General features: G+C 32.9%; 1 long non-coding RNA gene across 1 annotated transcript; it reads left to right on the top strand.

Moving 5' to 3' along the window:
- Positions 1-553: 553 nt before the first annotated feature.
- Positions 554-3,979, top strand: LOC120600019 (uncharacterized). Its single transcript, XR_005652061.1, has 4 exons — positions 554-574; positions 856-909; positions 1,641-1,745; positions 3,921-3,979. It is a non-coding gene; the product is annotated as an uncharacterized LOC120600019 (long non-coding RNA).
- Positions 3,980-13,364: the final 9,385 nt, after the last annotated feature.

Raw genomic sequence — 13,364 nt, 5'->3', positions numbered from 1 at the left:
TTCCTAGCCACCCTTATGGAAGCCCAAAAAGTATACTGATGGTAGTAGCTGCCATGAAATGAGAAAAGCAAGCCTACCAAATCCCTGAGGCATGACAGAAATGCTATGTTAGGAGAGAAGCCCCTGGAGAAAAGCCCTGTATGTAGTTCCATGATATGTAATTAAGAAGACTGCAAAACTAAGATTTTAATGTTTGCACAAAATTATATTTTAACAGCAATGTTTTTTTTTTAATTGATGAATTCTCTTTATCTATCTACTGGTGAATGTTTCCATCTACTGACTCACACCTTAATTTTGATCATCATTGTGTTAGCCTGAAAGCCCTAAAATTATATCTTAGCAATAGCTAGCATTCTTGACAGATTTATTATATTGTTTAATCAAAAAATGCCATGTAGACATTTTTTATAATATAGAATCATCATTCTTCAAATTTTCAACTATTATCATGTTTTACTTTTTAAAGGCAAGAAGGTTGATACTAGTAACCTGGAAAATTTTCTGGAAAATATGGGGATAAAGCTCACAGAAGATAAGAGCACAAAACTACTGAACAATCTTCCAGTTGATGGTGAGCACTAAAAATATCACAGTGGAAAAAAAAAATCACAAGTGGCCTTTAAGAAAAGTTTAGTATCTGGACTCATGTGACTAATATTCTCTATTTAAAGAATGTTCCATGCCCTCCACCACTAAAATAATTACACCAAATTCTTGAATTTATTCTTGAAAATGAAATAATATGTTTCTAGAGTAAAACTTTAAAAATTTTTGTTTCTGAAATTATGCATGTTTTATTCTATTTAAATTATGTAATTGCTGCCTGAGACTTAATTTTTTCTATTCTTATAGCCAAAGGAAAGGTTTATATGAACAGATTGATGAAAGAATTAAGATGTCTTGAAGGTGAGTGTGAAGTATGATGAAAAGTCAGGTAAAACTGAAGTCATTAAACTTTGCTCTTATTTTTAAAACCTCTTCATATTTTACAATTTTCAGATTATTAATCTTGCTGTCCTAGTTGTTTATTAATTCAATGTTTATTCTTTATATGCTATAGACACACTACAGTCACCAAAATGGTTTAACTACAGTAGACTCAAAAGCAGTAGTTCCCAAATAAAGTTTTACATCAGAATCACCAGGGGGAAAATTTTTTTAGCATTTAGATCACTAGGCCCCTTTCTGGTCATATTGATCTTGAACTTCCAGAGATAGTACCTAGAAACATATGTTATTAAACATTTTTCCAGATGACTTTTATAAAGTAAATCTATATATTGGCTGGCTGACTGGCTGGCTAGGTGAATGGATTTATAGTTCTCAGTTTAGCAAATTTCAAATCCTACTGTGCAGACACATTTATAAAAGTTAATTTTAGTCTTTGCCATGACTTAGCAGATACCCCTAACTCCTCATTTTCTTGTTTTAAAAGTTTTTCTCAAAGCCATTGCAGAATCCCACAGATCAGAGTTTAGGAATTCCTGACTTACACACCAAAATCTTTTACTTGAGTAGTTTGATTGTTCTTTGCTTTTCATTCTCTATATAGTATTAATGCGTAGGTAAAAGCTAGAATGACCCACTCTTTACATCATTACAAGTATTTCTCATGTCCCATCCCTTACTTTCCTAAGGGACGAAGGTATCTTCAAATAAGCTGGACACTTTCTTGAAAAACATGGGAATTGATCTCAAGGAGAAAGAAATCCAGGAACTGAAAGACTGTCTACCAGTTGATGGTGAGAGTTTTTAATATTAATATACCCCTTAGCAAAACTTTGGACAGGAGGCTAGCTAGTATCAGGCCTGGAATGACTAAAGATAGGATATATAAAAAGAAGAAAAAAAAAATAGTAGGGCCTTCACCACAGCTACCAAACTGAGCCCAATGGCTAACACTTAGAAAGGATCACCAAGAATGCTGCCTGATATAGATGGCAAGTGTTACTCTACACAGGAAATGTCAAGGTCTAATGAAACTACTCAAGATTTTAATATTTGAGTCCCTAGTGCTAATTCAGCATTAAATAGCAATGACCAACCCCTACATAGTCCTGACATGTGCAAAGCACTGTTCTGAGAACTTTACTTATATTATCTTATTTAATCTTCCAAACAACTCTCTAAGGTAGGTTCCATTTTTACCCCCATTTTACATGTAAGGAAACTATGGCACAGAGAAGTCAAGTCAAGCTTGCCTACTGTCAGAGAGCTGTTATGTAGTGGATAGGCAATTTGGCTCCAGAAACTCTCTTAACCATTCTGCTATACCAACATGAACTACTATAATTAACAAATTTAAGAAGATACACAGTAATGTTACCAATTGAATTAATTAAACTTGGCATGTATTAAACTGTTTTCATGCTAATAGAAGTGAGAAAAATTCATCAGGAAATTTTGAGGGACACCCACTCCCTTGAGGAGGTAGTAGATATAAGATTAATCTAAGTCAGTGAACATGGATTTTTCTAAATCAATAGTACCTTTCATTCTTTCATTCCATAAACTTTAATTGAATGCTTGTGATATGTCAGGCACCATTTTTGGCTCCTGGGAACCTTGCCTTAATAAGAGGTAAGTGGTTTTTCCAAAAGTGACTTTGTGGTTGCCGTGTTTTCCTGGTATCCTGAAACATGAGAAAAGATGCCAGCATAGTGATTTAAAATGTGAGGCTATTAATCTAATTCTTGTGGACTACCTTGTACATCTATAGAATCATCTGAGATAGGATGGAAAATTGTTTTGGGACCTGACAGGCCTCAGTGGAGCTAATTAGAGTCACACAAAGTAAAGGACATGATGACAGCTGTTCTTCACAGGCACAGACCTTTATCCAATAAAGATTCTTTCTTATTCTATTTAAAAGTTATAATAGCATTCATATTAATAATAAAAATACTATAAAACTATAAAAGAGTACCAATAAAAGATTATCATAAGTGAAAAGTCATTCAAAAAGAACAAACAAGGATAAATTCTGCATCTAAGAACCTGGAATATATACTGGTTTTAAAGCTAATTAATTCTTTATAATATATTTGCATTTTGCTAAAACCTTATCATTTAGTTAACATTCATGGAATATCATCAGTCTTGTGCAAACGATTAAACTAATGCCTAGGTAATAGTAAGAATGCAAAGTGATTCTTAGTATCTCACCCTCAGGGGAACTTGTGTGAACATGTTTGACCAGTGATGGATTGGCACCCTTGACCAAGTCATAAGTAGAGAATGCATATGTCCATAGGCAGCTCAAAGTTCCAGACTGAATCTTGCCTAATAGAGTAATAGCATCTTTTAATGGCTATCTTAACATCCCAATTCAGTGTTTCTCAAACTTGTGATTTTACAAACTGCTTAAAATGTATCCATTGACCTCTAGTAGCTTCAGACTTTAATTTGAGAAATGCTGACTGAAGAAACTAAGTTTTGTCATCATACCTGGGAATTTAACTAAAAATATAAACGTGATAATTATCATGTTGGCAACCTAAGAGCAGCAGGACATGGACACCAACACCCTGTCCTTTAAGAGGATTACTTGATGCCAAGGTGATCACACCCCAAAGGCAAACTTAGTACTGACATAATAGAAACATCATTTTTAAACAAAATCTTTAAATTCTCAAAAAATTTCAGACCCCTGCCTGAGAAAGACTAACCTAATAAATAATAGATTGTCCTGAAAGGAAGGAGAGTGCTTTAAACCTTGCTTATGTACTGTGCTGTGTGAGTTTTGATTTAGTAAAATGCAGGAGGTATATTAATTAAATTGATAAATCTCTGACATGAAAAAATAATAAACTTCTAGGGAAGTGTTTTCAAGTGATTGAATTTTGGGTTTCTATTTCATAATTTAAGGATTTTATATCATTTTTCTAAAAATATTTTTGATTGTTTTTACCTTAAAGATGATGGGGAGATTTATTTAAATGCGTTGATGGATGAAGTTAAAAATGTTACAGGTGAGTGAGATGTTATAGTGAGGATTATATTATTGGTCTTAAAGTTTTATATGGAACTATATTTTTAACACAGTAACGTTTCCTTCCTTCATTCATTTAACAACTATTTATTCCACATTTACTTCATGCTGGGCATGGTTATAGGCACTTAGGATACATCAGTAAACAGAACAAAGATCACTGCCCCCATGAGGTTTACATTCTAGCAGAGGAAACAAACAATAAACAATAAACAATAAATAAGTATGTTATATAGTATGTTAGAAATGCTATAGAAAATGCTATAGAAAAAAATGAAAAGTAGACTAGAGTAAAAGAGACTGAGAGAGTGAGGTATGCTGAGGGAAAGGACAGTTGTGGTTTTAAATAGGTTATCAAGCCTCTTTGTGAAGATGACATTTGAGCAAATCCTTGAGGTGAAGGTTTGGCTATGTGGAAACTTCAAAAAAAAAAAATGTTGCAGGCAGAAGGGACAAGAACTAAGGCCCAAAGGAAGGTGCATGCCTGGAGTATTCAAGGAATAGCAAGAAGACCAATGTAGATGAATCTGAGTAAGTAAGGAAAAAAGTAATAGGAGATGAGAAGAGAGAGGTGATGGATGCAAAATTAGTCAGGGCCATGTAAGCCCTACCAGGACTTGACCTTTCTTTTCCTGAGAGAAATGAAAAGTTATTGCAGGGTTTAGAACAGAGGCATGATATAATCTGACCTATGTTTTTATCAGATCTTTCTAGATTCTGTTTGAAAAATGAATAGGGGGAGGGAAGGGGATAGGGAGAGGAGAAAAGAAACCAAGAGTAGAAACAGGAAAACTGTTTAGAGGGCTTTTAGATTAATCCATGTTAGAAATTATGTGGATTCATACCAGGGTGGAAAGCAATGAAGATGGTAAAAAAAAATCATTGGATTCTGGATACATTTTAAAAGGAGTCATTGTGGTAATGGATGTTAATTAGACTTAATATGGTAATCATTTCATAATATATACAAATAGTGAATCATTATGTCATACACCTGAAACTAATGTAATGTTATATGCCAATTATATCTTAATAAAAAAAAAATAAAAGGGGTCAACAGACTTTCCTGAATGATTAAATATAAAGTACTAGATAAAGAGAGAAGTCAAGAATGAGTCTAAGATTTTTGTCCTAAACAACTGAAAGGATAGACTTGCCATTAACTGAGGTAGAAAAAGTTGCCAGAAATACAAATTTGAGTGGAAAAAAATTAGGAATTCAGTGCAGGATATTTTGAGATATCTAATAGACCCCCAAATAGTGATGTCAAGTACAAAGATACTAGACAGTCACAGATTCAAGAAAGATATCTTGGCTAAAAATATAAAATTGAAAGCCATAGCATAGATATGGTATTTAAAGCCATCAAATTGAATAAATTCACCCAAGGAGTGAGTACAGATGGAGAAGGGAAGAGGATTAAGGAATGAATCCTGGAGCATTTTCACATTAAGCATTAAAGAAGACCAAGAAGGAATGGCCAGTGAGGTAGGTGGAAAACCAAGAGAATATGGTATCCTAAAAGCCAAATAAAGGATACCGTACAAGGTTGAGTGCCCCCAGACACAAACCCCTAAGACAAGGATTATACATGCAGGTAGTTTATTTAGAGGTGACCCTGAAAACACAGAGGAGTAGAGAAGTGAGACATGGATGAAGGCAGCAAATAAAGTGTGTATTTATCAAACAAGTTACCATTGAATGTACCCAGAACTTAATCCCATTGGGTAATATCTGGGAAATGATATAGAACACAGCCTCACGGAGCGGTTAGGGAGCTAGGTTCATTTTTACACCAACTCTTATCAGTCACTGGTTGAGAACTGCGCAAGGGAGAAGGAAGCAATATTACTCCACTGGCATTTCCAGCCAGCTGAGGATAGGCAGAGAAAACTCTGGCAGCCAAAGAAACCCCTCAGACAAAGAGATATTAGCAATTGAAAGTTGGGCTAGCATGCACTGAAATGGTAAGGGTTAAAGAGATATATATGATCAGGGCATCTACAACATCTGCTATAAGTATCAACCAGAAGAGCAAATCAAAAGAGTCAAATCCTGCTGATCAAGTAAGGTAAGAGCTGAGAAGTGACCATTTTATATAGCCACAGGGAGGTCACTGGTGATATCAAAAAAAGATGCTTCAGGTAGTGAGGGTGGAAAAAAGCTCAACTAGAGTGAGTAAGAAAATGAGAGGATATAATTTAGAAATAGTATGAATATCTGAGGAATTTTGCTGTAAAAGGGAGCAAAAAAGTAGAATGAAGGGCTAAGTAAATTGGTGAAAATGGTATCAAGAGAAGATTTTTTTCTAATTAAAGAGGTAATAGAAGTTATAATCAAATGGAAGTGGAGGAAGTGGTGATTTGAAAGAGAACATGGGAAGTAGTCAGCAAGAAGAGTGAGAAAGTTAATGGACTAATATAGTGTAATTGCTCAGCATAATTAAGGGCCTACTTGAAGTTCATGATCATCAATTTAAAGTGAGATCAGTCAGCATAGTTCACTTCAGCTCTAGTTCAGCTGCATGGCTATAGGCATAGAGTAAACAGAAACTTGTGTTTAACCAGGAATGGGATTTTGCCAAGGGAGCATATTGAAAGCAAAAGTAAAGCAATTCAAAGCCAATCATCCACAAAATTTAAACACACTTACTACTTACTTTGCTCACCATTGCTTCTTCATTCTACTTCTTTTTGGGTTCAGTTTCATTCTTCCTGAAATACATCCTTCTTAGTAATTTCAACAAGAGTCAGTTCTTGAATCATGGTTTGACTAGATCTAGATTTGTAGATTGTAATTTTACCTTAGAACTCGAAAGTCTCTTGCTAGTATCTCTGAAGATAGTGTAATGAAACTGGTTCCACAAGGTCGAAAAACTGAAAACTGTATTCAGCTACTGCTACAAGAAGGAACTTTATCTGCCAGCCTTTTGGACTTTCTCTCTCTAGTGTCCCTGTTGGCAGAATTTAAGATGGAGCTAGCTGGCAAAACAAAAATGTGGTTTACAGAGACCCAGCCTCAGCATCACGAAGCACAATACCGAAGGATAGGATTGAAACTGAGAGATAACAACCAAATATGTGGAACAGTCTACCCTTTTGGCTACTCAGATATAGACCTTTCTACATATATTTAAACTTAACTCCCATATAACAACAAAAAAACTCTGTGTTTCCAACTAATAACATGTAACCTTCATACAAATGAAAATGTCTTCACTCTCTTCCCAGAATGAGGAAAAGCAAAGTTCCAATGATTTGTCTCTGGGAGACAATCATACTGTCTTTGGGTTATGTTAATTATTTCTCAAATTTAGTTGCAATTACATTTGAATATTCTGTTACCTGAAGAGTAACTTATAAAGTTAACCTACAGGAAAACTTGCATTTAAATTAAAAAGGGAAAAAGAGAGAGAGGAAAATACATACAAATACAGATGAAAAGACAATAATGATCGATAAATATGTAGATTGATAGATGATAGGATAGATGATAGATGATAGATAGAAAGATCCAATGCTATTAAAAATCAACTAAATCTTCATTGTTTATTTATAGTTAGTCTCTTTTCTTCTTGTAACTTTTAGGATTATCTCTGTCTTCAAAATTCTCATTATCATGTAGTCAAGTATGCTATTAAAAATCAACTAAATCTTCATTGTTTATTTATAGTTAGTCTCTTTTCTTCTTGTAACTTTTAGGATTATCTCTGTCTTCAAAATTCTCATTATCATGTAGTCAAGTATGCACTTTTCATTTTTCCTGCTTGGAATTTGTGATTACTGAAACAACATTCATGCCTTTCATCAGGTCTTAAAAATCCTCAAGCCTTAAATCTCAAATATTGCCTCTTCCCCTTTTTTCTTCTTTTTTCAGCTTTGGAAACTCCTATTATATGTATATTGGACTTTCTCATTCTACTCTTCATATCTTTCATTTCCATATTTTCCCCTTTTTTATGTCTTTGTCCTAATTTTTGAGACTTTCTCAAATCTTTCTTCCAGTTCATTAATTCTCTCTACACTGTGTCTTATAGTGTTTGTCCATTGAGATTTTAATTTCAATAATAATATTTTTATTTCTAGATGTAGTTTTAATTTTTTTTCGGATTAGCCTGTTCTTTTTTCCAATTTCGTATTCTTATGGTTTTTATGTTTTTTCTTCTTTTTAATGGATTTTAAATATGCAAAGTTTCAAATCTGTCTCCCTATCTCATATGTGCAGCTTACAGTGTAATTATGTAAATATAAATTCACTCAAGGTGAAAATTTTACAGGGAGCCAGCTACTATTGTCATTTTTAAAACTAGTCCCATAATTCAAGCAAAAGAATAGAAAGGGGAAGCAGACAGGGAGACCCAGAGGAGGGGAAGGAGAAGACAGAAGAAGAGAAAAAAGGAATTATATTATTATATTATAATATTATATTATTGGTTGAATTATTTATATTAGCTATCAAACAGCATCTAAACTACTGAGAAATTATACAATTCCTATTTTACTCATTACATATGCTATTGTCTTATCATTTTAATAGACTTTCTTGGGTTAAAAATTTTTTTCTGATTCTCCTCCTTGACTCTGAATAGTTAAACAAGACTTCATTATGCTTTGTTCTTCCCCCTGCACCTGGGAAGGATATTTCATAAATATGCATATTTCCCTTCCTAAAGGAGAGAAGATTTATACTGAGGACCTGAAAAATGTTCTAAAAAACATGGGAATAGAGATCACAAATAAGGAACATAAAAAGCTGGTGAAAACTCTGCCAGTTTCTGGTAAGCACTTAAGTGTGTTCAACTCCACTGATGTCTAATTATTTATTCATTCAACAAACATTTACTGACGACCTGTTGTGTGCATGCATGGCACTATACTAAACTCTGGGTGAACAGGGCCATGTCTCCAGGGACCATGTTTTCTCAAGCCCCTACCCTCTTAAACTAAACTTCAAGAAAAGTTTACTTTCAGGTTTTATATAAAAATTCTAATATTTGAAACATTTCATGTCAATTAAAACTATTTTCTAAAACACTCAGTCCTAGCATTTTTAAAAACATTATTCTTATCCTTTAGATTTGATTTAGGAAACCAGGACCTCTTCAATCTTAAGTCCCAGCATAGAACAAATAAATTCTTCTGTCCCTTTGGGAGAAATCTAAGGTTTAAGCTGGAAGACCTAAGTTGAAAAGGCAGAAGGGTAGAAAAGCTGAAGAAAGAAAAGATAAAGCCAAATTAGAGAGAAGAAAATGGGAAAGGAAAAGTTGAGTGTATTTCAGCACAGCACCCTATATCCTATTCAGTGGATACAGGATTCACTACGTTGAATTTTCTAAATACTTTTAATTGAGAATAAGTTGTGATAAATTTTTTAATTTTCCCTTTCTGAAAATAAACATTTTGATTTTTATGAATTGCTAAAAACTCAATAGTATTTTATCTTACAGCTGATAAAAGGGTGTTTGAGAAAAAATTACTGGAAGGCATGAAATCTTTCAAAGGTGAGTGAGAAAAAGGATAAGGACAGTAAAATCTGAGATTATCATAATTGTTTTTTCTAATTATATAGAAAATCAGAAAATGGTGCATTTATTCAACAAATATCCAAGTGTCCACTATGTGCTGGGTATTTGAGAATAATCTGGACTATATAGTGTAGCATACATTGAAAAAAATGTAATTACCCATAATCCCAAGTAATATCTTTTTTATTATAGTATTCTCTGTTCTTTATTCTGTGTATACATGTGTTGTTAATTAAACTCTTATTGTATATTATATGTATCCTGCACTTAATCCTAAATTTTTAGTATAAGAATTTCATCATGCCATTTAAAAATTCTTTTTATACATAATTTTTAATGACTATATCATTAGGTTGTATTATAATTTAATCATTCTTTTTTTGTTGAACATTTAGGTAGTCTCCACTATTTTACTATTAAACATCTGTGATCTTTGTACATTAATCTTGACCCAACTTTATAGTCATTTTCTTTAGATAGATTCTTCCAGCTGGAAGTATTAGGTGAAAGGATCGTAACATGTTTAAGGCTTTCTTTTATACAAGTGAATAACAGTACCCATTTGTTTTATACAAGTGAATAACAGTACCCATTATGCCCAGGCCACAATAGATTATTTTCACATTTTTTTATCTCTGCTAATTTGATAGATGAAAAATGAAATCCAATTATTGTTTTGATATTTTTGTTACCAATGAAATTGAAAATGTTTTTACATCATTATGTCTTTCAATACTTTAATTACTTGTCTGATTCTTTATCCTATTGGAGTTTGAGCATTTTCCTATTAATTTGAATGATTTCTTTATAAATTAAAGATATTAGCACATTGTCACATCTATAGCAAATATTTTCCCAGTTGGTTGTCTGCATTTTTATTTTATTATGTTGTATTTTTAACAACAGTTTTATTGAAATATGATTCACATACCATAGAATTCATCTATTTAACATGTAGAATTCAATGATTTTTAGTATATTAACAGTTATATAACTATCACCATATTCAATTAAAACATTTTCATCACCCCAAAAAGAGACACTGTACCCATTAGCAGTCACTCCCCATTCCCAACAACTGTCGCAGGCCTGGCATCCATCAATCTACTTTCTGACCATTATGTTGTATTTTGACATACAGTCATTTTTCATTTTTATGTCTTTATATCAGTCATTTCTTCTGTGATTTCTTCTTGTTTTTGTATTCAGAAAGTGCCTTACTATCTAGATAGCATATAAAAAATATATATATATACTCTATCCTTGTTTTCCTAAGATTAGATTTTTTACGTTTAATTACTCATCTGAAATATATTCATTGACTCTTTGTAAATCCTCATATTTTTATAGTGACTTGATCAAAACTACACCAATAGTTTTCAGTTATTCTACCTCATTAACTAGAGTTTTTCTTTATGTATAATTACATCAAAAAGGTAATTTATTGTTATTATATCAAGTTTCAAATCTTATTTTTCTGACCAGAATACCATGAGTTACTTGTCACCTTTGCCTAATTTCCTAGAGTTGCCAAACTTTCTTTACTTTTTTCTCCCCAGTATAAACTTCTCCCAGAAGTTTAGTTACGGGATCATGTCTCTTCCTGACTCCCACATAACTTGCTATAAATAGCTTCTTTGTGTTTTCATTGTTAGATAGGGGTTGATGGCCTCCATTTTTCATTTTGTGACATCCTTATCTACTTTTCTTGTTTTTATTAAGGGGGAAAGGTTCGTGTCAGTGACCTAAGAAATGCTCTACAAAAAACTGGTTTTAGACTTGAAGCAAATGAAATTCAGGACCTACAGACTCACCTGCCAATTTCTGGTGAGCATTTAAGACACCTTCTTCCTCTAGACAATGACTAGTCTACTCTGAAAGCTGTGAGAAAACACACGTTGGAGAGAGAAAAATTGGGGGCACAGATAAGAATTTAGAGGCTAGTGCTGAGGTCCAGATGATAGAGCCTTATAAGGTCTAGATGATAAGGGTCTTATTTAGGGAACCACACTGGTAACATAAGGGGAAGATTGATTTGATGTGGTATAGAAGGGAGGGAAACATTAAAAGTGTGAAACAGAGGTTTATAACTTATATGATTGCCACAAAACAAAACCAAAAAAAGTGGCGGGGGGAGCAGAGAACAGAAGATGGAGCAGAATGAAGAGAAAAATAATGTTTAGGACATAATCAAATTGAGATAATTACAGGACATTTAGATACTAGGTATCAGATAATTCAAATGTGTTCTCTAATTATTAATGTTATTAATTTTAGGTAAGTTGTCTTCAAACCATAAGAATCACCAGCAGGGTTAAAACAGTAACTCACAGTGTCCCTAAGAGCACAGGAATACCAAAATAATAAAAAGAAGTAATAAAGGAATATTTGAGAGATAGGGAATGGAATTAAAGAGTAGGATAAGAAAGGAAGATGAGAGAAAGAGATGAGGGAAGGGTCAGGGAAAAGAAAAAGGGTAGGAAAAGATATATACTTATGGAAAAAGACTGACCATATTTTATTTTAAAAACAGTATAACTGAGATGGTATCAGTTGAAAAAACCCAGACTGAGGTAAAGGAGGGGAGTAGTCTCTTCTTTCTTCACCAGGACCCCCCAACTGAGCTTGGCAGCTAAAATTAGAATACAGATCACCAAGAATCTTAACTGGTTTCAAGCTTCTTTATAATAGCATGGAACCCCAAGGACTAAAAAGAAAACCTTTTACTAGGGCAGGTCTTCATTATTCAAGAATCAAGGTCCTGAGTTTTAAATACATTTCTTTATTTCATTGATTCATTCAACAAATATTTATTATATGCCAGAATTATTTTGGTATTGCTTTATTTACTTGGCAGATGTTTATACTATCACGTATTTACTAGAAACTGAGAATGTTTAGGGTATAGAAGGAACAGAGCTGCCCTGAGAGGCATTTAGAGTCTAGAGGGAAATGCAAAAATGCATGAGAGCTAATGAAGTTTGAGGTTGAAGATCTCCTGGGCTAAGTGATAAATATATACTGAAATTAGATTAGGCAACAAAAAGCAAATTGAATCTTGTCTATTATTGTGTGTACCTTCTAACCTAAGTGGTTCTCAAATTTTTTGGTCTCAGAACTTCTTCATGCTCTTAAAATTTATTGAGGATGCTAAAGAGCTTTTCTGTTTTTGTGGATTATATCTATTAATATTAATTGTATTAGAAATTAAAACATTTTAATATTTATTAATTTATCTTAAAATAATAAATCCATTACAAGTTAAATGAAAAACTTTTGCAAAATAACTATATTTTCCAAAATAAAACAAAAAAATTTAGTGAGAAGAGGGACATTGTTTTACATATTTATAAATCACCTTTATGTCTGACTGGTTTCTTATATCTACTTCTGCATTAAATCTCTTGGGATATGTTGTTTTGGTTGGAGTATAAAGACAATCTGACCTCACAAATTACAAATGTATGTAATTGGCAAAGGAAGGAGTATTTTAATAGCCTTTTCAGATAATTATGGATATTCTTCTTTGATATTACCCCAAAACCCAGCAAGTGGTAGTTTTTTAAAGTTTAGTTGTAATACAGGATCAGAAACCATATCAATGAACTTTTTATACGTGGCTACATTAAAATCCATTCATCTATCTTACACTTTCATCTTTTACCCATGCATGATTTTGTAACATTGTGCTTTGGTCATTTGGAAAATATTGGTTCACTGAGTTATTTAGATCTTCCAAATATTAGCATGTCATTATTCAATATCAAAAAAAAAATCGCATTTGTTAATATCACCACCAATCTCATCAAAAATGTCGTTAAGTATTGGGAAGCTATCAAGTCATGG

Source organism: Pteropus medius, unplaced genomic scaffold (genome assembly GCF_902729225.1).
Source record: "Pteropus medius unplaced genomic scaffold, Ma_sr-lr_union100, whole genome shotgun sequence".
In the NCBI taxonomy this organism is placed as follows: Eukaryota; Metazoa; Chordata; class Mammalia; order Chiroptera; family Pteropodidae; genus Pteropus; species Pteropus medius.
The sequence above is the reverse complement of the archived record's forward strand: the minus strand, read 5'-3'. Positions and strand labels throughout refer to the sequence as shown.